This window comes from Vulpes vulpes, chromosome 3 (genome assembly GCF_048418805.1).
Source record: "Vulpes vulpes isolate BD-2025 chromosome 3, VulVul3, whole genome shotgun sequence".
In the NCBI taxonomy this organism is placed as follows: domain Eukaryota; kingdom Metazoa; phylum Chordata; class Mammalia; order Carnivora; family Canidae; genus Vulpes; species Vulpes vulpes.
Genome location: NC_132782.1, coordinates 32,518,273 through 32,540,523, shown reverse-complemented (window position 1 = coordinate 32,540,523; position 22,251 = coordinate 32,518,273). Strand labels below are relative to the sequence as shown.

General features: G+C 40.6%; 1 pseudogene; it reads left to right on the top strand.

Moving 5' to 3' along the window:
* The first annotated feature begins 1,436 nt into the window (after positions 1–1,436).
* Positions 1,437–19,523, top strand: LOC112910469 (uncharacterized; annotated as a pseudogene).
* The last annotated feature ends 2,728 nt before the right edge of the window (positions 19,524–22,251 follow it).

Below are 22,251 nucleotides of genomic sequence, written 5' to 3'. Positions count from 1 at the left end.
AGAGACAGTTTAAGCCTCAAATTTAATCTTGTACTTGCTTACTGAAAACCTTCCGAAGGCTTCCTGTTGCTCCAACCCTTTAAATGCCACGGAAAACTATTCACAGTATGGCCCCTGCTCACTTAAGCCGACTGTACATTTATCACTATTTTTTATATTCTGTATTTATTTCCTATATTCCGTATTTCAGTCATTCATTCACTACATGTATTCTTTTGCCTCGGGGACTTTGCAACATGCTCTTCTCTTTGGTCCCAGCTGACTCATCGCTTCTCATCCTTTTGGTCCCATTATATAACTCCTCCTTGGGAAAGACTCAGACACCCAAGAGCTCCTCGTGCTTCCAGAAAACCCAGAAAATCTACTGCTGATGGTGATCATGCCTTTGTGGGTTGTGTTTGTTATAAATCAGTGGTTGGTAAACTATAGCCTGTGGGCCAAATCCATACTTCTGACTGGATGGTCTATGACCTAAGAATAGTTTTTACATTTTTAAATAGTCTTAACTCAAAAGAAAATGGTATTTCATGACATACAAAAAAAAAATATATGAAAATCGAATTTTATCCTTGATAAATACAATTTTATTGGAGCCCAGCCACACTCATTTGTTTACATATTATCATACGCTGTGGAAGATATTATAGCTACAAAGAGAAAACACTACTCCATGCCCCACAGACTTCAATATCCACAGTACCTTCCCTAGTGTATGGCACATAGAAAACACTCACTAATTATTTATGACATGAATAATATGTGAATAAGTAAAACTATTTTGCCCCAAAATCAGTTACAATTAAGCATAGAAGCCAGCCAGGTTTTCCAGTTCCTAGCCAAGTACTCTTTGCTACTAGATTAGGCCTCCTTCCCTATGATTTTATTTATTTTATTTTATTTTATTTTATTTTATTTTATTTTATTTACTTACTTTTTTTATAAATTTATTTTTTATTGGTGTTCAATTTGCCAGCATATAGAATAACCCCCAGTGCTCATCCCATCCAGTGCCCCCCTCAGTGCCCGTCACCCAGTCACCCCCACCCCCCACCCACCTCCCCTTCCACCACCTCTAGTTCGTTTCCCAGAGTTAGGAGTCTTTATGTTCTGTCTCCCTTCCCTATGATTTTAGAACAACATTCTTAGAGGACTCATGGAATTAAAATTCCTTCCAGTTCCTACATAGAAAGAAATTGGATGGTCCCTGGGCTACGAGCTCTAATACGCTGAAGTATTCCTAAGAAACCTCTCCTCTTATGCCCACAAAGAGTAAATAACGATAGACAAGCACTTCTGCTCGAAGCTCTGCTTTCAAATAGCATTTTGATAAGTTCAGGCGCACCTCAAAGCACAGCTTATGGAAAAAGTATATCAAAGCAAGCACCGTGATTAACCATCTCCAGATGGGAGAAAAATGTGTTGACATTTCAGCAAGAATGGTTTCAATTCAAGCCCCCCAAATCCCCATTTATACTTTCAAGTCAGCCAAAATTTCCAGCTGCACGGATTCTCTAGTGAACAAACAGGCCAGCACGTGGAATAAGGTCAGTAAAGAATGTGCCAGTAATCACAAACTGTAATTAAGTGGTAATGGCCTCGACCTGAAGCTTTCTTCGGGATTAATGAATACCCGAGAAGCTGGTAGCCTGAGGCAGCACTCGTTCTGTCCAGGATGCCCTGGGATAATGTGAGTGCTATAAACAAATGTGTTTCCAGCTTAAATCATCCCCTAAAATTACCTTTTCTACTTCTATGTCACAGTCAGATTTTTTTTTATGACATTCCTTGTGGAGGAAAAAAAAAAAGTTTAAACAAGAAAAAAGACTGAAATGCAAAAACACTAGGGAATTTCTTTCTGGTGTGGCCGTGGGGGTGAGTGTGAATTATATTTAGAATATTCAGCCTTAATTTTCAGATTTGCTATGAAATATAAGGGTAAGGATGTTTATTATGTGCCAGATGATGCCCATAAATTTTGCACTCTAGTAAATGTAAAGTGAGAATATAATTATTATCAATAACTGTTATACTCATTATTACTATGGCTTTTAGTACCTCGGCTTTACTAATGAGAAGAGACGGAGCAAGCCGGCCATCGGTTTATTTATTTATTTTTAAAGATTTTATTTATTTATTCATAGAGACAGAGAGAGAGAGAGAGAGGCAGAGACACAGGCAGAGGGAGAAGCAGGCTCCATGCAGGGAGCCCAACGTGGGACTCGATCCTGGGACTCCAGGGTCATGCCCTGGGCCAAAGGCGACACTAAACCGCTGAGCCACCCAGGTGCCCCTAAGTAAGGTGACCATCACACCATTAGCCGTCACCTACCTGCTGCTTACTCTAAGGCAGGCAATCAGTGCCTCTTCCCAGGTAGATGGAGCATCATTATCTCCCTTTTATAGGTAAAGAATCTGGGAATCAGGGACGTTAAGTAACTTGTCTTGGGTGTTCTAACCAGTGAAGGGGTTAGGATTCAAGTCTAGGTTCCTCTGACCTTAAGACCCAAACCCCAAATCACTATGTACTCTAACTTCACTGACTTGAAAGGTCTCTGCCAATCATTTGAAAACGATAAGATAGATTTGTCAGGATGAGATTTCCAATAGAGAAATGGAGCCAGTGGTAGATGACCAAAGTCACTGATGTGCTTTTAAGGGGAAACTGCTGTGTGTATCAGGAGTATTAACTGGGAAAAGCGCAGGAGCGACAGAGATTTTGATGTAGGAGTCTGCTGTGTGCCATCCTTAGGGCTTGGTATTGCTTCTGCCTTTTGATATGAATGTAGAGACCCTTAAACAACCATAGTCTCCAAAGTGTACCCCACGTTCCCACTAACCCCACCTGAGTCCCCCATGTCTGAAACTTCTTTAATAAAAGATAAGGTTTGTTTTTTTAAAAATAAGAGGTTTAATGTATAAACATGTCTGAGAGAGGTACCCATGGTGTCTCAAATTCATCCTGAGATGGGAAAAACTGCTATTAGCACCTTTCTTAAAGGAAAGTATAGGAGGCTAGTTTACAGCACGAGGAACTGAGTAATGGGTTATAAGCAATTCTTTATATTCTAAAATAAAGTAGGGAGTGGTAAGGAAGGAGGATTATTTATTTGTTGCGGAAAAACATGGAAAAGATAAAGTAGCCTCATATCTGCTTCCCTATTCTCATCTCCCTGGTCCCAGAGTGGGTGGCCAGGCATTTCTTCTTCCTTAGGATGGATGGTCTGATGACAGAAGGGATGCGAAAGATTCTTTCGGCAGCTAGTTGACGGCCCTGAGCCTTTATTTTCAGATATGTCTCGTCTTTTTAGGGGAAGTGGCAGGTTATACTGTGGTCTCAGAGCCTCCTCCAAAGACACAAAATGTGAAGAGTCCATTCCACCTCCAAACTTCCTCTAACCCCGTTTCTCTGGCGAGAAGCAGACCTGAGGCAAGCAGTCCCTTCCTCTCAGGGTTGTTACGTTACAATCTCGACTGAGGTAGCTTACCTAGAAAGACAACCCTTGACAATATTCAAGCAAACAAAACCCTTTCTAGGCGGTTCTCACATGCTAGAGTATAAGTATGGTATGTTTTATAAGCCAGGATATGCTCAGATTCTAAACTAAACTTGATATGACCTGTGCCTTCCTTTTTCCAAGGGGAGAAAATTTGAGAAGAAATTATCAATACAGCTGAGACTTCACCTTCCTTCTTTTTCAAAGTCAGGTCACCACAAACACAACTAGAAAAACCTTCGATTCAAGCATGAATTACCAAATCAGGAGAGTAAAGCATAGTGAACACAGAGGGAAGAGTGAAGAAGTTATGCACATGGGTGACTACCTTTACCTACCTAAATAAGAAGTCTGGCAGAGTTTTCCAAAGCAGATTGTCATCTTACTTTTCAAGCACGATGGCCAAGATGGCAGGACAGAAGAGTCGCAACTTTTTGGAATGAGTAAAGCCTGTTTGGAAAACTGATGCTGAGGTAATAATGAGAGAAGAGGAGTGGAGGGAGGGAGAGAAAGAAAACTTAAGGAGTCCCTGGGTTTCATATCTTGAAACACATGCATTCTGAGGTCAGACCCCATCCAAGCCCCATTGCCAGTCCAGATCTGTCCCACCCCCAGGGCCTGGCTCCCCTGGTACAAATGAGTGTCGAAGGAGAAAGAGAAAGGGGATAAGAAAATCCCTTCTCAGCCTCTGGTTGTAGAACATAGAGGAGAAGCAGCGCAGTAATTCTGCCCAACAATATCCACCTCAGCATCGCAGCCAGTCCGCTCTGCTGACAGTGACCTACAGAGCACTGCCCTCAGCCACAACTGCTTAGCTGTCATTTTTGGATAGAGCCAAGGACCCCAGGTGGAAATTCATCCACCGGTTTCCCAGGATTCAGAGAGTAAAACTGCCATCTTTGCAATTGTAGATGGTAACATCCCACTTACCTTTTTTCTTTCATCTGTTTCTAATTTGATGATTCTTAACTAGAGTTATGCACTTGAACCACCTGTAAAACTTTGGGAAAAAATGTGTATCCTCTCTTTATTCCAGATCTAAGGAATAAGAATCTTTAGAAATAGGGTTATCTGTAGATGTATTTAAAAAACAACAACAACAACAAGTAAGACTCTGCAGCACATGCCAAGTTAAGAACCATTGTACTAATTTCTTTAGTCCTTTGACTGATAAAATCCAAAATATCCTCTCCATCCCTTCTAGTCTTTGTGGTATATTGGTTTTCAATCTTGCTTTTATAATAATGACACCTAGTAAGGAATATAAAACCGCAAATATTAGAAAACTGAACTATCACCTCCCTATTCTGTTAATGCAGCCTAACATAGCATTTCTTCTCCTCTGAGCATTAGCAAAACCTCGGTAGACTTTTACATATCTCTTTCGGTTGTTTGATCCTGTGCTGCTTTATGGGACAAGGTTCTCCCAGAGAGATCCTGTGATACTTTCTGCAGTAGACTGCAGAGCTCACTGCTGAAGACCAAGCTGCCTAATGCTGCATCCTATCTGCGCTCCTTTTACTTGCCTCGTGGCTTCTGGTCTACCACAAACTCTTGCTTCTAAGTCAGGCTGTGTCGTTTATGGCTTATTCTTATATCTTTTGTGTGCCTTTTTGTGAAAAAGAAGAAAACTGCATCACAATTCCAATCTACTGAGATCAATTTGGATCAAGATTAGAGAGTTAAAAAAAAAAAGATTACAGAGCATTCACAGTATTTTCCAAATCCATGCTATTTGCATATTGATCAGCCTCTCATAAATCTCTTGATCCATAATTTTGATTAAAATGTTGAGTGAGGGAATGTTATTATCAAGCCTATTTCAGATCAGTAGTTCCTTAATACTTCACCTCCTTCCAAAATGTGATATCAATAAAAGAATTCACAAGGAAAAATAGGCATCAATAATTTGGAAACTCCATAGGTCAGAATCACAGAGTCACCTTACCCTCTATGATGCATCCTCTTGATATATAGTGTTTCTCCTTTGTAAAAAGTCATGCTAGACAGAGTTTATAGCTCTTGAAAGAAATAGTTATGAGATACTATCATAAGCCAGTTTATATCAGAGCCCTGCTGAAACTATAGGTAAATAATTTATTATTGAATTAAAATAAAAATGATGCTATAGACCTTAACATCCATCCATCCATCCATCCATTCATTCAATTAATGGATACTTACAGAACACTGCATCAGACGGGCAAGGTGCTATGCATGGAAAATAGAACGATGACCAAGACAGATCTATTGCCTTACTCCAAAGAGCTAAGAGTCCAATAGGGGAAGAGAGATTATCAATGGAGAAATAAAAAATCATCCTCTATATAGTAATGAGGAATCCTTCTACTCCATCACCATGACACCATATGATGAGAAGTATTTACATTGTTGAATTTCAAAAATGCTTGTGGATACACACACTTGAGAGGAACACAAAGCAACTAGAATTGTTGCAAGGGAGCACACCTGGGATGCTGAGGTGACCTGAAATAATGCTATGCGAAGACCAATTAGAGGAATAGAGATAATTGATCTAAAGAGGGATGAACATTTTAGTCACTAGACTTCTAATGGCTGGAATGTGGCAAAGGAAGATGATCTAGTTTGTAAGGTCTTAGGAAGTTGAATATAGAGCAATGTGTAGAAGCCAGAAAGAGCAGATTCCATCTCAAAATAAGAAACATCCTTATATCGGTCCTATAATTCATACCTTATAAACCTTTTGATATATACAGAATAAAATCCCGTCCTTTAAACATATTTACTATCCCTTAATTATAATGCCAAATTTCTGTTATTTCCATTTAAATGACTATTCAATCTTGTTATTTTATAGTATGCAGATACATTTTAAATTATAAATTAAGCTCTAATAATCCACTTTTAATGTGAAATTATGTGACTACTTTAAACATGTTTTAAGAATAGGAAAAGCCCGGGATCCCTGGGTGGTGCAGCGGTTTGGCGCCTGCCTTTGGCCCAGGGCGTGATCCTGGAGACCCGGGATCGAATCCCACGTCGGGCTCCCAGTGCATGGAGCCTGCTTCTCCCTCTGCCTGTGTCTCTGCCTCTCTCTCTATCTCTCTGTGACTATCATAAATAAATAAATAAAATTTAAAAAAAAGAATAGGAAAAGCCCAATGACAACACTTTTAATAAGGAGGAGGTAAAGGCCAAATTTCTCAGATTATTGGTGGGATTTAAATGCAACTGGTTTACCTTGAGGAAAATAGTGAATTTTGAAGAAAGGTCCTGTGACTTGGCAGAAGAAAATTTGAAGAAAGGCATATCTAACTGTGTGAAGCTATTATTAGAGCCTTTAACATCATTCTGTGAAGATGACTGCCAGGCCCAGGAGATCATTAAATAGCTGAAGAAGAATATAATGTTCCAAAGCCAGTCCATGGCGTGAGCAGCCGGGAGGGCTTAGCTCTCGGAAGCTATTAATCAAGAAAGCCAGGTTAGTCCAAGCAGCTGAAACGATGACTCAGCAGGAACAAAATCTGAAGAGAATGCATGTTTAAAAAGCATACTGAACCAGAAGAGCCAAAACAGGTTCTTTTACAAAATGAAAGGTCTTTAACTTTCTTGTAGATGAAGATGACTACCAAGTTTTTAAATAGTTCAACTTTTCTAAACACCAAGCCATTTTCTCTTCAAAGAGTGTCCGTTGCTTCATTACCCAGAAATATTGGAAATGCAGGAATGGTGGCCGGGGTGATGATGCAGTTGGTGTATTTTGGGGTCACAGCAAAGTAAACACCATCCCTCATTACAGGGATTTATGAGCTCCTACTCCCAGGCAGATGCTGAAGAAGAAAAATGTAAACTAAACACTAACGGAGAGTAAGAACTATCTGGAGAAGAAACAGCATGAAGGACAAGAACGCCAAGCCAAGTCTTCCTGAAAAGAGAAATAACCCATCAAAATGGGATTTCTCTTTGATTTATGACATAGTAGCAGCTTCCTGGGCAACAGGACTTCCATCAGAAAGGCTACCCGGGCTTTCTGTTGTATTAATTGTACTGTTTGTAGCTTTGATGAGCCAGTTTCCCCCAAATGTCCCTGGATGCCATTCCCATGCAGGACAGGGACTCCTGAATGTCCCTAGAACATATTTTGCAGACATTTCTCAGACTTCGACACAACAAGCCATCACCAGTGTGACTACAGCACATTCTAATATGCGTATCATCATTTTTAAAGTTTCAGTAAATGAATTTCATAAATAAGTAACTTTCAGTTGGGAAATTATAGCTTGGAACCAGAGGTTCTCAGAATTGCTGTGGGATATTTTACATTTCCCTTGAGATGACTTCCCCAATTAAACTACAATGGGAAAAAAAAGGGGGGGAAAAATAATAAATAAATAAATAAATAAATAAACTACAATGGGGAAAAAGCCTGCCTGTGGGTTATTTTTTTTTCTGTCTCTGATCTTTTCATAAGCTTTTCGAGGAAGAGATATATAAGATATAAATTGTTTGCTAAAACTTATTGAAATAAAGAACCATTCAAATCTTTTTTTTTAAAGGAAGAGCTCCTTTGAGACCTGTGTCAGATCCATACAAGTTAGCCCTACCCTCTTCCTTTGAGAAACTGCACAAAGTCATCATCACTCAATTTCTGAAAGTCCTATTTAGAAATTCCCTCCAACAGCCTGTAGCACATTCTATTGAATAGCTTCAGTGGTAGTAAATTATGATTCTCCGAGGTGCATGTTTTAAAATAGCCAAAAGTCATTCAAAGTAACTTCTGAGAAATTAAATTAGGATATCATATTAATAAATCATAACCTATTTTCCCAGCCTTAAATGTGATTTCTTTCTATAGAATTCCCAGGTAATTCTTCGCCTGTGGCTATGTGTTTGTCCCCTCCAAGGACAAGTGTCCTTGTCTTTCTATCCAATAGAATCCAAATGTTTTGTTAATATTTCATTTCAGAAATTGCTTAACCCTGTTCCATAGAAAGGATGAGTCTAAATCACCCGGGAGCCTCTAGAATACAACTGGGCATCTCAGGAGATCCTGGGAAAGCTGCTTCTAATCACTGAGACGCTTGACCAAGTGAGGGACTCCCTGCTCTAACATCTTATTTCACCCACACCTTTGTCCTCATCCCACCACTTTTCTGATAACAGATTCTTATAGGGAAAAAGCATAGAATTGCAAATCCTGAATATGTGGACTTAAGTCCCAGATCCATGGTTAACCAGCCAACCATAGTCAAGTGACAATATATTTGAGGCTCTTATCAACAAGGACATATTAATAGTTAATCTGAAGGGCTATTGTAAGAAGTAAATTAGATCATATTTGTAAAGTACCCAGCATAGTCACTGGCACATAGGAATTTAACAAAAAGCAGCAAATACTGTCAATGTATCATTGCTACTCAATCTACACGTGTCAAACAACATTTCTGTAATAATTTATTAAATTATAATTGCACTTGAGGACACCACAGATATCCACAGAGGCTTCAAGCTCTTGTTATCATTCTTAACAACACTGGCTCCCACCTAAGTGAACTTGGTCCCTTGAAAATAATCAAATATTGTTGGGAAATAGGAGAATATTGTGCTGGGATCCCTGGGTGGTGCAGCGGTTTAGCGCCTGTCTTTGGCCCAGGGTGCGATCCTGGAGACCCGGGATCGAATCCCACGTTGGGCTCTTGGTGCATGGAGCCTGCTTCTCCCTCTGCCTGTGTCTCTGCCTCTCTCTCTCTCTCTCTCTCTCTCTCTGTGTGTGACTATCATAAATAAATAAAATTTTAAAAAAAAGGAGAATATTGTGCTTCCACAGGACAAAAAGAGAACTTTTAGCAGATAAATAATTTATTTTAACTTATAAAAAGCATAAGAAAAAATTTGAAGATTAAATTAATAGGTAACAATATCACAATCTAACTTTAATCTTATTCCTTCTGAATATGATCTTTGAGTTCTAAAAATAGCCTCTTTACAGGAAAGGCTACAGTTAATGCTCTGCCTAAATTTGGAACTTCCATTCCTTTAATCCTATGGGGATATTTTTTTTTTTCAGAAGAACGTTTACTGCTTAAGTTTCTGACTCTCCTCAAATAAATATTAAGTTTCTGAATTTTGGTATTCAGAAACTTCTAATATGGGATTTCTTTTAAAAACTTCAACTTAATCAAAACAAACTGAGTTTCTTTTGTGTGTGTGTGTGTGTGTGTGTGTGTGTGTGTGGTTGGTTGGTTGGTTAGTTTTTGTCTACCTCCACCAGCAATCTGATTGTAGAACAATCCAGAATGTAAGTGGCTGGTCATAATTCTTGCCATAGCTTTCTTGCTGGACACCTGCAATCCTATTTCTTATGGAGTTGCTCTATCATGGTTTCTTGCTAATACCCAACCTAGAACAAAGTGTGTAATAAATATCTGTTGAATCTATAAATGAGTAAATTGCCATTATGGAAATATAGGGAACAGGTTTTCAACACAAGTTATAAAAGTGAAAGAAGAACTTTGGGAAGAGATTAAATAAGAACTGAGTCCTGAGTGATGAGTGGAACTGTGCTGGGGAAATGTGGAATGTTGAGAGAAAATAGGCAGGGAGTTCACAAGAGTTAAGAAACAGAGAGAAGGCCAGTCTCACTGTAAGAACCTGCAAAAAAATTTTCAAAGCATTAGTTGGAAATAAACCTGAAGAAGTAGGCAGGATCCAAGATATAAATGATTTTGATGTCACACTAAGAAGTTTCAACTTGATCCTCTAGGTGATGAATAGTCACTTATATAGTAGGAAGATTTTAAAGAATGGAATAATTTGATCAGATAAATATATGCTTAGTTTCTTATGGATCACTCTGTTAGATATGTGTAGGATGGCTTTGAGGAGAATAAGGAATGAGACGAGCGCAGAAAAACGTTCAATATATATTTGTTGAAATAATGATGGTGAAATGAGGACAATAGTGATAATAATAATTACCAGCATAATATAAAGTACTTGCACAACTCAACAGCAATAATAATAATAATAATAATCCAATAAAAAATGAAATGGGCAAAACACCTGAACAGACATTCCTTCAAAGAAGGCATCCAGATGGCTAGCAGACACATGGAAAGATGTTCAACATCAATCACTTACTATCAGGGAAATGCAAATCAAAACTGCATTGTAATATCACCTCACACTTGATGCTTCTGTTGCTTTCGGCCGTTCTGACAAGTGTTGGTGAGGGAGGAAAAGGAACCCTCATGCACTGATGATAGGAATGCACACTGCTACAGCCACTATGGGAAAAGGTATGAAGATTCTTCAAAAAATTAAATATAGAATTACCATATGATCCAGCAGTTCCACTACTGGATATTTATCCAAAATAATACAAAAATACTAATTCAAAAAGTATATGCAGAATGGATTGATCTAGAGGGTATTACACTAAATGAAATAAGTAAGAGAAAGACAAATACCATATGATTTAACTTAGGTGTGGAATTTAAGAAACAAAACAAAGGAACAAAAAAAGAGAGAGGTAAACAAACAATAGACTCTTAAATATAGAGAACAAACTGGTGGTTTATCAGAGGGGAGGTGGGTGGGATGGGGGTTAAATAGATGAAGAGGACTGAGAGTCACATATTGTGATGAGCACTGAATAATGTGTAGACTTGTTGAATCACTATGTTGTATCCTCAAAACTAATATAATGTTATATGTTAACTATACTGAAATTAAAAAAAGATGCTCACCCTGAATGTTTTTTAATTAAAAAAAAAGAAATACTTAAACAAATTAGGATATTAAACAATACTAAAGATTACAATTTAGTGAAAATATATTATGAGGTATCAAATTTAAAACACAAATTATGCAGAATTTAAATATACAAAAGCCATGAAGAATGGTTTCATATCTTTCATCTGCATCAAAAGGTTGATTTTTCTAACAACAAACTTAGAAACTGATTGCATATATTTTCACTCTATAATGTGTAATTATTGGGATATTTAAAATTTTCATTCTAAAATTTGTGTATTTTAGGTTCTGGATTTTCACTTGCTCTTTAAGAAGCTAAAAAGAGGGCAGTGGTTTAGCATCTGCCTTCGGTCTGGGGTGTGATCCTGGAGATTCGGGATCAAGTCCCACGTCGGGCTCCCTGCATGGAGCCTGCTTCTCCCTCTGCCTGTGTCTCTGCCTCTCTTTCTCTCTGTGCATCTCTCATGAATAAATAAATAAAATCTTTATAAAAAAAGCTAAAAAGAAGCAGTTGGAGAAAAAATTTTAATTAAAAAAATTGTCAGTACAATTATAATAATGATGATTATATACTTAACATTAGTCAAAACCTTTATATGCATCAAGTCTTACACTGAACATGTTATTTTATTGCCCCTTTCATTATCGCATCAGACCTTTGAGGAAGGTATATGTATTATTTCATTTTACAGATAAGGAAACTAAGGCTTAAAGAGTTTTGTTTTTTTTCTAAATGTGCCTTGTCACTCCTGTGACATTTTTTTCCTAAAATATATAACCTCAGTCTTAGCACAAAGTGTATCAAATAAACCCAGATTGAGGCTAATTCTACAAAATACTTCCTTAGTACATTTCAAAAGTGTCATGTTCATGAAAGATAAGGAAAGATGGAAGAAATACCTGTTTCGCTTTGACAATTGCATTATTGTTATATAAAATGTTAACATTAGGAAAAGCTGCATGCAGGCTATAGAGGAATTCTCTATTATCTTTGCAAATATTTTGTAGCATAAAAAAAACTTTTTAAAACTTTAAAAAGTTTTTAAAATTTCTATGTGTCTATAGAACATGACAGGTAAAATATAAGATGAGCCTGAAGTATTTTGTATTACTAGAAAGTAAAATAGTAAAATACACACACACACACGCACACGTGCACAAATACAAGAGACAATCCGAAAGAACTCCCGACAACCTGAAACAATCTGAGCAATGCAATAAATAACAATAATGATGGATTAAAGCATAGATTAAAACAAATGAGTCCACACTAATATACAGAAATTATTGAATAAATAGCTAAATGGGGTTTAAGAGACAAATTTTCCTTATAGAAGAATTCCAAATAATAAATGTAGATGAAGTGGGGGAAATAGAAAATCAGCATTGGGACACCATGTGATAATTGCTACAGGCAAATGCTAAAATCATTGAGCAAAACTGTAAGGAGAAACAGGATATTTTCATATCTGCAAAGTAATCTCTATAAAAATATTTTTAATTACTGTGGTGGTTTTAACATGTATCCGCTGACTGTTTTACAGTTTCCCTTCAAAAGGTAGAATGTGATCCTCCTTCCCTTGGGTGTGGGCTGAACTCTGCTCCTCCGTGTTCACATGTGGTAGGGAGGGGAGCAATTTATAGCAGACAGACCTGGTTAGTGACCAAGGTTAACATCACCAATTACAAGTCATGTTGATATGATGCAATGGGAAGGAATTTCAGCTCTGCGGTATTTTTCCAAAAATTTATAACGCAGTCTAATCACGACATAGTATCAGAAAAACCCAGGTCAAGAGGCATCCTACAAAGCACTTAACCAGTACTCTTCAAATGTGTCAAGGTCATGAAAAAGGACAAATTCAGAAACAGTTACAGGTTGGAAGAGAGATTAAGAAGACATGACAGTTAAATGCAAGGTGGCATTTGGGTTGGATCTTGAAACAAAAAATAATGCTATTAGTGGGGAAAACTGGCAAAATCTGAGTTAAGTCTCCATTTCAGTGAATAGTATTGTACCAAGGTTAAATTGTTAGCCTCACTAAATGTACTATGATAATGTGAAACACTAATATGTAGGAAAGTAAGCAAAAAGTAGATGGAAACATTCTGCACTATTTTCACGACTCTTCTGTATGTCTTAGTTTTAAAAAATAAAAGATAAGGGCTCCTGGTGGCTCAGCAGTTAAGCGTCTACCTTCTGCTCAGGTCATGATTCCAGGGCCTGGGATGGAGCCCCACATTGGGTTCCTGCTCCCCAGAGACTGCTTCTCCCTTTTTCTCTCCCTCTGCTTTCCCCCATGTTCATGCTCCCTTTCTCTCTCTCCTCATCAAATAATAAAATCTTTAAAAATATATATAATTTTAAGTACTTAAAGTTGAAAGACATTAATAAAGTGTTCACAGAAAATAAAACAAAAATGCCCGTGGTCCTTAAAGGGTTAACACCACTCAAAATAACAGAAACTCAAAATTACATAGAGATATCATTAGTTAACTATCAGAATGGCAGAAATCCAAGAGTTTGGAAACTCATTTTGTTGGTGAAGTTATAGAGAAACAGGACTTCTTATACATCAATGGTCAATGTAATTCCACAAAGACTGAGCAACATATGCATAAGGTCCCATTTATAATAAGAAAATTGTATTTAATTCTAATTAATAAAGCATATTAACAAAGGGTATACTGAATAAACAGTGGTGCAATAACAGGTCTATGCCATAGAATCATGAAAAAAGAGCAAGAAAAATTTCTCGGCACTAAGATGGACTGATTTACAGGAAATGTTGAGTGGGGAGAAAAAGCAAGACACACTGATTTATTCTTACACAAAATTTAGTATACTCTGAGGGTTTTTTTATTTGTTCATGTTTCTAGAGGTGGGAAGAGGGAGAGAGAGAATCTTAAACAGGTTCCATGGGAGCTCGAGGCACACGGGCCTGGATCTCACAACCCTGAGAGGATGACCTGAGCTGAAATCAAGAGTCGAACACTTAAATGACTGAGCCACCCCACCCTGGTGCTCCTAGTATACGGAGTTTTATAAAGCACATAAATTTTGTGTAAGAATAAAGGTGAAATAAGTATTTATCTATCTATATACATATTTGCCTCGTTTTTCTAAAAACACAGGAAAGAAAAACTAGAAAGGAACAATATTTATTACCTACGTATGAATATGGAAATGGGGTGGAGCAAATAGGGACGGAATCAATATTTCTTTAAGTAAACTTCAAGTTAACTTAGTTTTGACTTAAAATCAAGAAAATATTTTACATATTATAAAAATATAAAAAGCAAAAAAAAATAGCAAACCCTGAAATCAATCACAAAGAGAAACAAATAAATCTAACTACACATCTAATTAACAACTACACAGAAAAGAAGTATGACACGAGATGACTTTCGGGTACAGCGCTCTCTCTACATGTCCATCCTTAACAGGATGTTACCTGCAGACCACAAAAAGAAATTGTAGAGACACTTTAAAAATCCAAAGTCATATTTTATTTTCAATGATAATACACCGGTAATGTGACACTATTTATGGATATAGAGAAAGGAAGCATTCAAATAAATATACTGTAACCAGGGGAAAAATATTTTCCATGTAAAAGGAAAAAGATAAAAAGATAAAAGAAGTTATAAAAATAACTCCAGATAATGAATTTGAATCCGAAGTATGAAGGCGAATCCATGGTTTCTAACTGTGTTTCCCAGCTCTGTGGCCCGAAGCGCCCTGGAGGTAGTGGCCTCCTCAGAAACAAACGCACCTGCACTAAGTTCTTGATTTCAAGACGCTAATCCTCCCTGAAAGGAACGATGTGGAAATGTCAAGAAATGGGGACGCCCACAGCTAGAGCTCACAAACTAGAAGGTGAACCTGGGATATTCTGTTGAAAACAAAACAAAACAAAACAAAACAAAAGGCTTAAAGATATAGATGTTCTGCCTTCCGTGGGAGAGATTGGGTTGTTTCAGTCAAACCACAGGGCAAGTGTAACTGGAAAAATGGGACCAAATATAATAATTAATTGGAAAACACTGGAGAATTATTAATACAGTGAGACATTGCAGAGCCAGGGTCAGGAAGATTAAATAAATGGAAGAGGTGAGCTCGGGGCATGGCAGTGGTCTCTTCCTCGGTGTGGGGCTGCTGACTCCTAAAGCCAAGGTGCAAAGTCTGAGGCTGAGCAGAGCTTTTGGCAAAATGAGGGGAAATGGGGGTCAGTCTCACTAGAGAGGAGATCCAGTACACATTCCTGGGTCTCTTGGGAGCGTGCACTCTGGGGCACAGGCAAACTGAAAATAGACCCAGTAAGGACCGAAACCCAGCTTCTCATGATCTCATTTCTCGAATGGAATAAGGTGGCGTGCCCCTGCCAAGCTGTCTAGCAGAGCCAAACAAACCCTCTCAAGAGAAAAAAGGCATACGGACCTTCAAGACAGCTCTGAAATATATCTTGTAAAAAGGTCTGTCCTTCAATAAAAATATATTCAGATATATAAGAATAAGATATTTGGAAAAGAGGAAAGGATGGGGGAGCCGCAAAATTGAAATGGATCCATGGGAGATCCTGACCATGGAGGAATCAGGCAAGGTGAGGGAAACTCAGTGATTAATATATTCAGGAAATTAAAAGAAGAAATGAGAAATATTCATACAAAAGAGAAAAAACAAAGGAGGTTCATATGTAAATTCAATACTGGAAAAATAATTGAAATTAAGTATTCAATGGAGTGATTTAAAAATAGATTAGAAACAGATGGAGAGAATTTGCAAACTGGCGGATAGGTCAAATAAATTAGCCATACTGAAATAGGGAGAAAAAAATGAAAACTATGGAAAATGATGAAAACTATTTGGCATAATTGTAATGGGAATCCCAGAAAAAGAAAAAAAGAGAAAATGAGGAAGAAATTATTGAAAGGAATACTGACCACGAATTTCCCAAAACCAGTGAAAAATAAGAAATCAATTGAAAGATTTTACAAACTCCAGGCAGGATTTAAAAAAAAAAAAAGCAAAATATTAAACAAGAAACAAACCACAGATGAAAACCAAAGACAAAGTTTGAAAAACACACAGAGAAATATAATACATGATCCTAGAGGAGCAACAGTAACATTAGCAGCTTATTGTTCACCAGAAACAAGGGAATCTAGAATATAAAAGTGCTGAAAGAAAAACAACTCGCCCAGAATCCTATTCCTGGAAAAAAAGAATGAAGACAAAATAAAGACATCAGAGAAACAAAATGGAGTGATTTTATTACCAATGAGAGCACTCTCTAAAGAAAATCACGTGGGCATCTTTTAGGCAAAGGAAATGAATTGAGATAGAAGTTCAGAAATATAGATTGAAGGGATGAAGCATGAAGATCAACAGACCATAAATATGTGGGTAAGTTAACATAATTTATTCAATTAAAAACATAAAAAGTGAATGACTGAGTTAGAAGATCACCACTGACAACCCCCGTGTAACAAGCTCTTCAGCCAACGGTCATCGATGGTCACAAAATCATCAGTAAAGGTTATTCTAGGAACAAGGTAGTCACATGATGCCCATGGGCATTGGGGTAGAGGAGTAGTATTTACCCCATAGTATTTATTTATCTATTTACCCCATAGAATACTACTTAAAAGAAGGAAAATAAGACTTTATTATGGAGAGTCCCTCGAACGATCACATTTAGCCGCCTTAACAATGGAGCCACCTGGTATCACACGCCTCTTTATGTTACAGGACATGAGCATCGTGCCTATATTTTGCCCGGGTGTTTACTTTGAACCTAAACAAGATTAACTTCCGATTTACTGAGAATAAAGAAGGCATAGGAGCTAGTTAACCGACACAACGGAGAAACAATCCGACAACTCCGGAACTTGGGGCATCTAAGAAACAACGGGCTGGACTCAAATAACTCAAAACAATGGAGGGAGGAGTCGAGCATTCTCGCTTAAAGGACTCTATAAAGAGACAGACCAAAAAAATGCAATATGAGCTTCCTGTCAACCCGAGTTTTTTGGTTTCTTCTTCTTTTTTTTAAATAGCGTAAGAAGACATTTTTGGTACAATTTGAGTAAACATGTATAAGGACTGAACTTTAAATATTATTTAATTATTTTTCTGAGGTTAGATAATGGCGTTATAGTTGAGGAGACTGTCGTTATTTGGGGGAGATTCCTGATGAAATATTTAGGGGTAAATCCGCTTGATGGCTGCCACTCCATACAAAACGGCCAAGCAAAAGAAATAGAGAAATAAACCAAGTTGGCAAAACGTTAACCACTATGAACCGAGATGTTAGATATTTGGATTTTTTTTTGGTAGTATTTTTTTAACTTCTCTACATATTTGAAAACTTTCCAAATAAAAAGTTGAGCTCTAAAGCTGACTCCCATCTATACAAAGGTTTGGCAAGAGCAAAAACGAAGGCCTCTAATCGCGTCTAAAAACGTGAAGCTGTAAGTCGAGCGAGCCAAACGTGGAATGTAGTATCCCTACACCCAGCTGAACAAGTGGACCTTCACGTATTTTCAGGGCCAGGTTGACATTTTAGCTGCTTTGGCCCCTTGGCGTTATGCACGTGTAAGGTCAGGGAGCCTCCGCCTCTACCCCCCAGCTCCCTGGCTCCCCCCTTCTCTTGTCACCCCAGGACTCCAGCCCAAGGGCAGGGGGTCAGGGCCCTCCCGCCCCGACCATGCTGCACCACATGGCTCACAAGGGACTGCCCCTGGCCGCTGCTCAGGCCCACCCAGTGGGGCAGGGGAGGTGCCCCCAGGCATCCTGGCAGCAGGCGCAGAGACGCGCCGAGGAGAGCTCCTAGGACACTGGGCCCTGGCCTTAAGCGGGGACCCAGGTCACGGCCTCCCCTAGTTTCCAGGTGTTACCGAAAATGTCGTTTCTCTTGCACTGAGAGTGTCAAGCGTCTCCACACGGAAATGACTGGGGGAGACGGCTCTCACCCCACCCACACATACCCACGTCTCTAAGTCTTAAGTCTCCAAGGGTCACCCTCCTTTGTGGTGAAGCACAGAGTGGCACCCGCCGGCCGGGTCCACTGGCCACCCCGCGAGCTGAACCCTGGGCTCCACGGCCACATTGGGCTGTGCCTCCGTCTTCCCCAGACAAGAGAACTAAAGGCTCAAAATAATTAATTAATTAATTAATTAGAAAACTAAAGGATCTCATGCATGAAAAAGAAGGCAAACGGACCAGTATCTTTACTGATAAATAAAATCCATCAACTGATTGGTCTTTGGGGGATGAGGGAGACAGAACACGGTCATTTAGATTCCAAAATAAAATAAAAATGGAAACGTAACGGCATTATTTTGATGATGTCTTTCATCTATTTCCAGCGTAATAAAACATTTTGAGTGTCTTTCCATTGAAAATGACATGCAGGGTGTTTAAAACAAAAACAAAAAAAACGAGAAATCCGCAGGCCCAAAACGGCAGCCCGTAGGCCACGCCACCGAACCAGGTGAGCACCTAACCTAATCGCACTGCTAACCTGTGGCCAGAAATGTGGTTTTAACCTGCAAATGAGGGATTTTCTGCTTACACCCCAGAGGTGCTCCTCTCGCGGGCTCTCGTCTGAAGGAGGATGGCGTCGCCACCTGGGGAGACCCTCTGCCGACCCCCGAAGAGACGGAGGCCTTGCCGGGACCCGCTGTCCCTCCTTCTGCTAGTGAGTCCTGCCCACTCTCCCGCCCCCTGCTTGCTCCGTGGAACGCGGCCCAGTCCACGAACTGCCCAATAAAGCCCGTTACTAGCCCTCCAGATCCACGCACTTGACTTCTGCTTTTTGCCGACAGGGATAAATCCACAACAAAAATGCCTTTTCCTCCCTAGAAGTCCACGCGCCGCCTCTCCAGCTCAGCACGCACGCGTGGAGACTTGGAAGATGCCAGGGACGTCACCGCCGTGAGACTGGCCCGTTTCCTTACTCTTGGGCCAGCCGCCGGCCCGCGTCCTCTCGTTCCCAGGCCGTTGGCGCCAGAAAATGCCATAAAAGTGGGCCTTTGAGGAGGTTGCTCTGCTCACAACTTGAGTTGAAAAACCGAGGGAAAGCGCTTCCAACGGCCACGGACGCAAGCGGGGCACGTTGCACGCTCCTGCCCCTACTGGGTGCAGCTCAGAGGCGACCGCAGGCCCTTAGCTCTGCCCGTGGCGGGCCGGGCTGTGGCCAGGCTGGCTGGTGGGCCGGGGCACACCCACTCAGGACGCCTCGGGCTTACACCCGCGCTGCAGCGTCTGAGACGTGTGAGCGCGTGTGAGCTCTGTGCCAACGGGCCACACGGCGTGATGTGGAGAAGGGCAGAGGAGGCCCTGTGCCCGCTGCCCCGTTGCCGCCAGCCCCGTCTTCAGGGCACATCTCTTCTCCTGGGGTCTACGTTTGTTGTACTCACTGCTTCGCTCGTCTCCTGCTGAACAGTCTTACGAATAAGCCAGAAAAGGCTCAGCACGGAAGCCTCCCAGCCACCGGGGAAAGGCGAACTTTCCCTCCGAACATCACACGGATGCCGCCCGGTCAGCATCTTTAAAAATGATGAGTCGAGTAATTTTTAAAAGAGGTCACGTTACCGACTTACAAGGTGTTCCCGTTGGGACACCGGCCTGCCGGTTGCCACTTCCGAAAGGAAAGTGTGACTTGACCGTAGTAGCAAAGCAAAAAATGGTATAGGAGCGTTTGGTAAAGTGTTTTCCCCTTTTATTTATGTAGGAAAGTAAAAAGCCTATGAAAACGTAAAGGCAATCAACGTTATTAATTACTTACACCCCAAAATTACGAGTTAGCCGTTTAACCTTGTACTTACTGTTCTACCCGGTGAGACTACCTGATGAAACAAAAAAAGTTGACTTTTTATCCCAAGGTCTTTCTTGGGAGCTGATCCATTAATAGCAGGAACAACCGGGGGCTGGGCCCGATAATAAACCCGTGTTATTATGGAAGTGCTGCCCGTTTTAGTGAACAAACATGTCAAAACATGACAAATACATTTCAGAACAGGCTTCCTTGAGCAAACTTGCTTTAAAATTATTGTCCTCTGATTTATTTCGAATAATATTTGACACCGTGTTGAGAAGCTCATGAAATGGATGAAAATACAGACAAATAAGCTCACATCGAAATTATGTCTTTCTTTCCAGTCTCATGAACTTAAAGGGAGAAAGCGGCTCAGAACGGGGGAGAATGCGTGGATTCCAGTGGCCGCGGGGAGCGGAGAGCACCGCTGCCCTAGGCCGCACCACCCAGGCGGCAGTGAACGGGGCCGTGTGGCAGAGCCAACGCTGGAGCAACACGCGGGGAAGTCGGTGCCCGCGCTGAAGATGAAAATGGGATGTGGGCGTCGCCTCCAGGCTCGGGATAACCCACAGCCAATAGGCGCGGACAAGATTTGTACACGTTTTCTTGTGAAGCGAAGTGATGAAACGGGACACACTTCTAGACCTCGCTGTTTATGATGGAGTAACTTGGGCCCTCCAGTGCTTAGTGCACAGAAAAGGAGAAAATGCCAGAAGCCACACACTTCCTCTGCCATCAAGGTCCCCAGTTTTGTTTTGTTTTTTTTTTCGGTTTCATCCGTATTTTTTGTTTTAAATAAGTGAAGCAAAATAAATAGATAAATAGATAAATAAATAAGAAAATAAATAAATAAATAAATAAATAAATAAATAAATAAATAAAAGTGAAGCAAAAATAGTCATCGCTCACACTCTCCTCAAGTACTTGGGAAGAACGAAAGAGGGTTCATGATGGTGCAGGCTGCTAATCATGCACAAAAAGAGCATCAGGAAAGAGCAGCGCCCCGTATTTAAGGAAACGTGATGATGACACACAACATGAATTCTTTTATAGACCTGAAATCCTACTTGGGGTCTAAACCAATCAATTGCATTCAACCGGAATGTTTGCTGCGGCAACACTGCGCGTACTTTTGGCCACGCGCCATCCCTTTCTCTTGCCTGCGGTGCGTGTGGGAGGTGTGTGTCCATTTCCCCCTGAGCACTAAGTCCCAGAGTCACCACCGTCATAATCATCGGTTTAGGATTTGCCGTATTCTACCCTGAATTATCTGGTGGGACATTCCGCAGAAATCACAACCGCCTTTTAGCAGAGTGCACGCCTCCCTCTGAAAAATCCATGTTTACCGTCAGAGCTGGCAGTTACGAACGTGCGACTGCACGGTAATCGTGACAATCAACACGCACAGAAAGGATCAAAAGAATCTAACGGACACGGACTCCATCTCTGTGTCTGGAGGTGGGTGCCAAGGAATACAAAGCGAGGTCTGCGGTGTTTGAGAGTTTGTGGCTTCATCGGAGGCGCTGAGCAAACCCCCAGGGAACGGGGAGGCGCAGGCCAGGAGCAGCGCCCAAGCTAGAGATAACCATAGGGACTTGCAAGGGAGTTATGAGAGGTGACAAGGGTTGGTTGACACCGCGATGGAGGCCCCAGGCATTCGAGAGGCCTGGCGCCACTGCATGGACGCCCGGAAGTATCTGGAAAGATCAAGGGGAAGGAGATCTGTTCAGACGTCGCCTCCACCGCCTCGGCTTTCCTACCTGCCGCGACCACAGCTCTGGCTTCTTTCTGTTCCCGTTAGACGCTCACAAGCGGTGGCACCTGTTGCCGCGCACTGCGATTAACCGCGTACCTTCCTCCTTCCTTCCCTCTGAGCTCTAAGGGCAAGGCGGGATCCTCTTCATCTTTACGTTCCTCTTGCCTTGAAAGTGCTAAGTGTTTATTGAACGGCTTTTTGAATGATCAGGAAGCACCTTAAGCAAAGGGACAGGGTGTAACGAGCACAGCACGTCCAAGTTTCGTGCAAAGAGCTGCCTGTGCACAAGAAAGAGTGTTGTGCTGAGGCTAATAAAGCAGGTTAAACGTTCAGGGAGAAGACCCGGGAGGGCCTTGTTTGTCTACACTGGCATCACCTTCTCTTGGCTGGACGCACAACCCTGGTTCCTCTTTGTCAGATAGGCCTACGGCCGCCCGGCCTG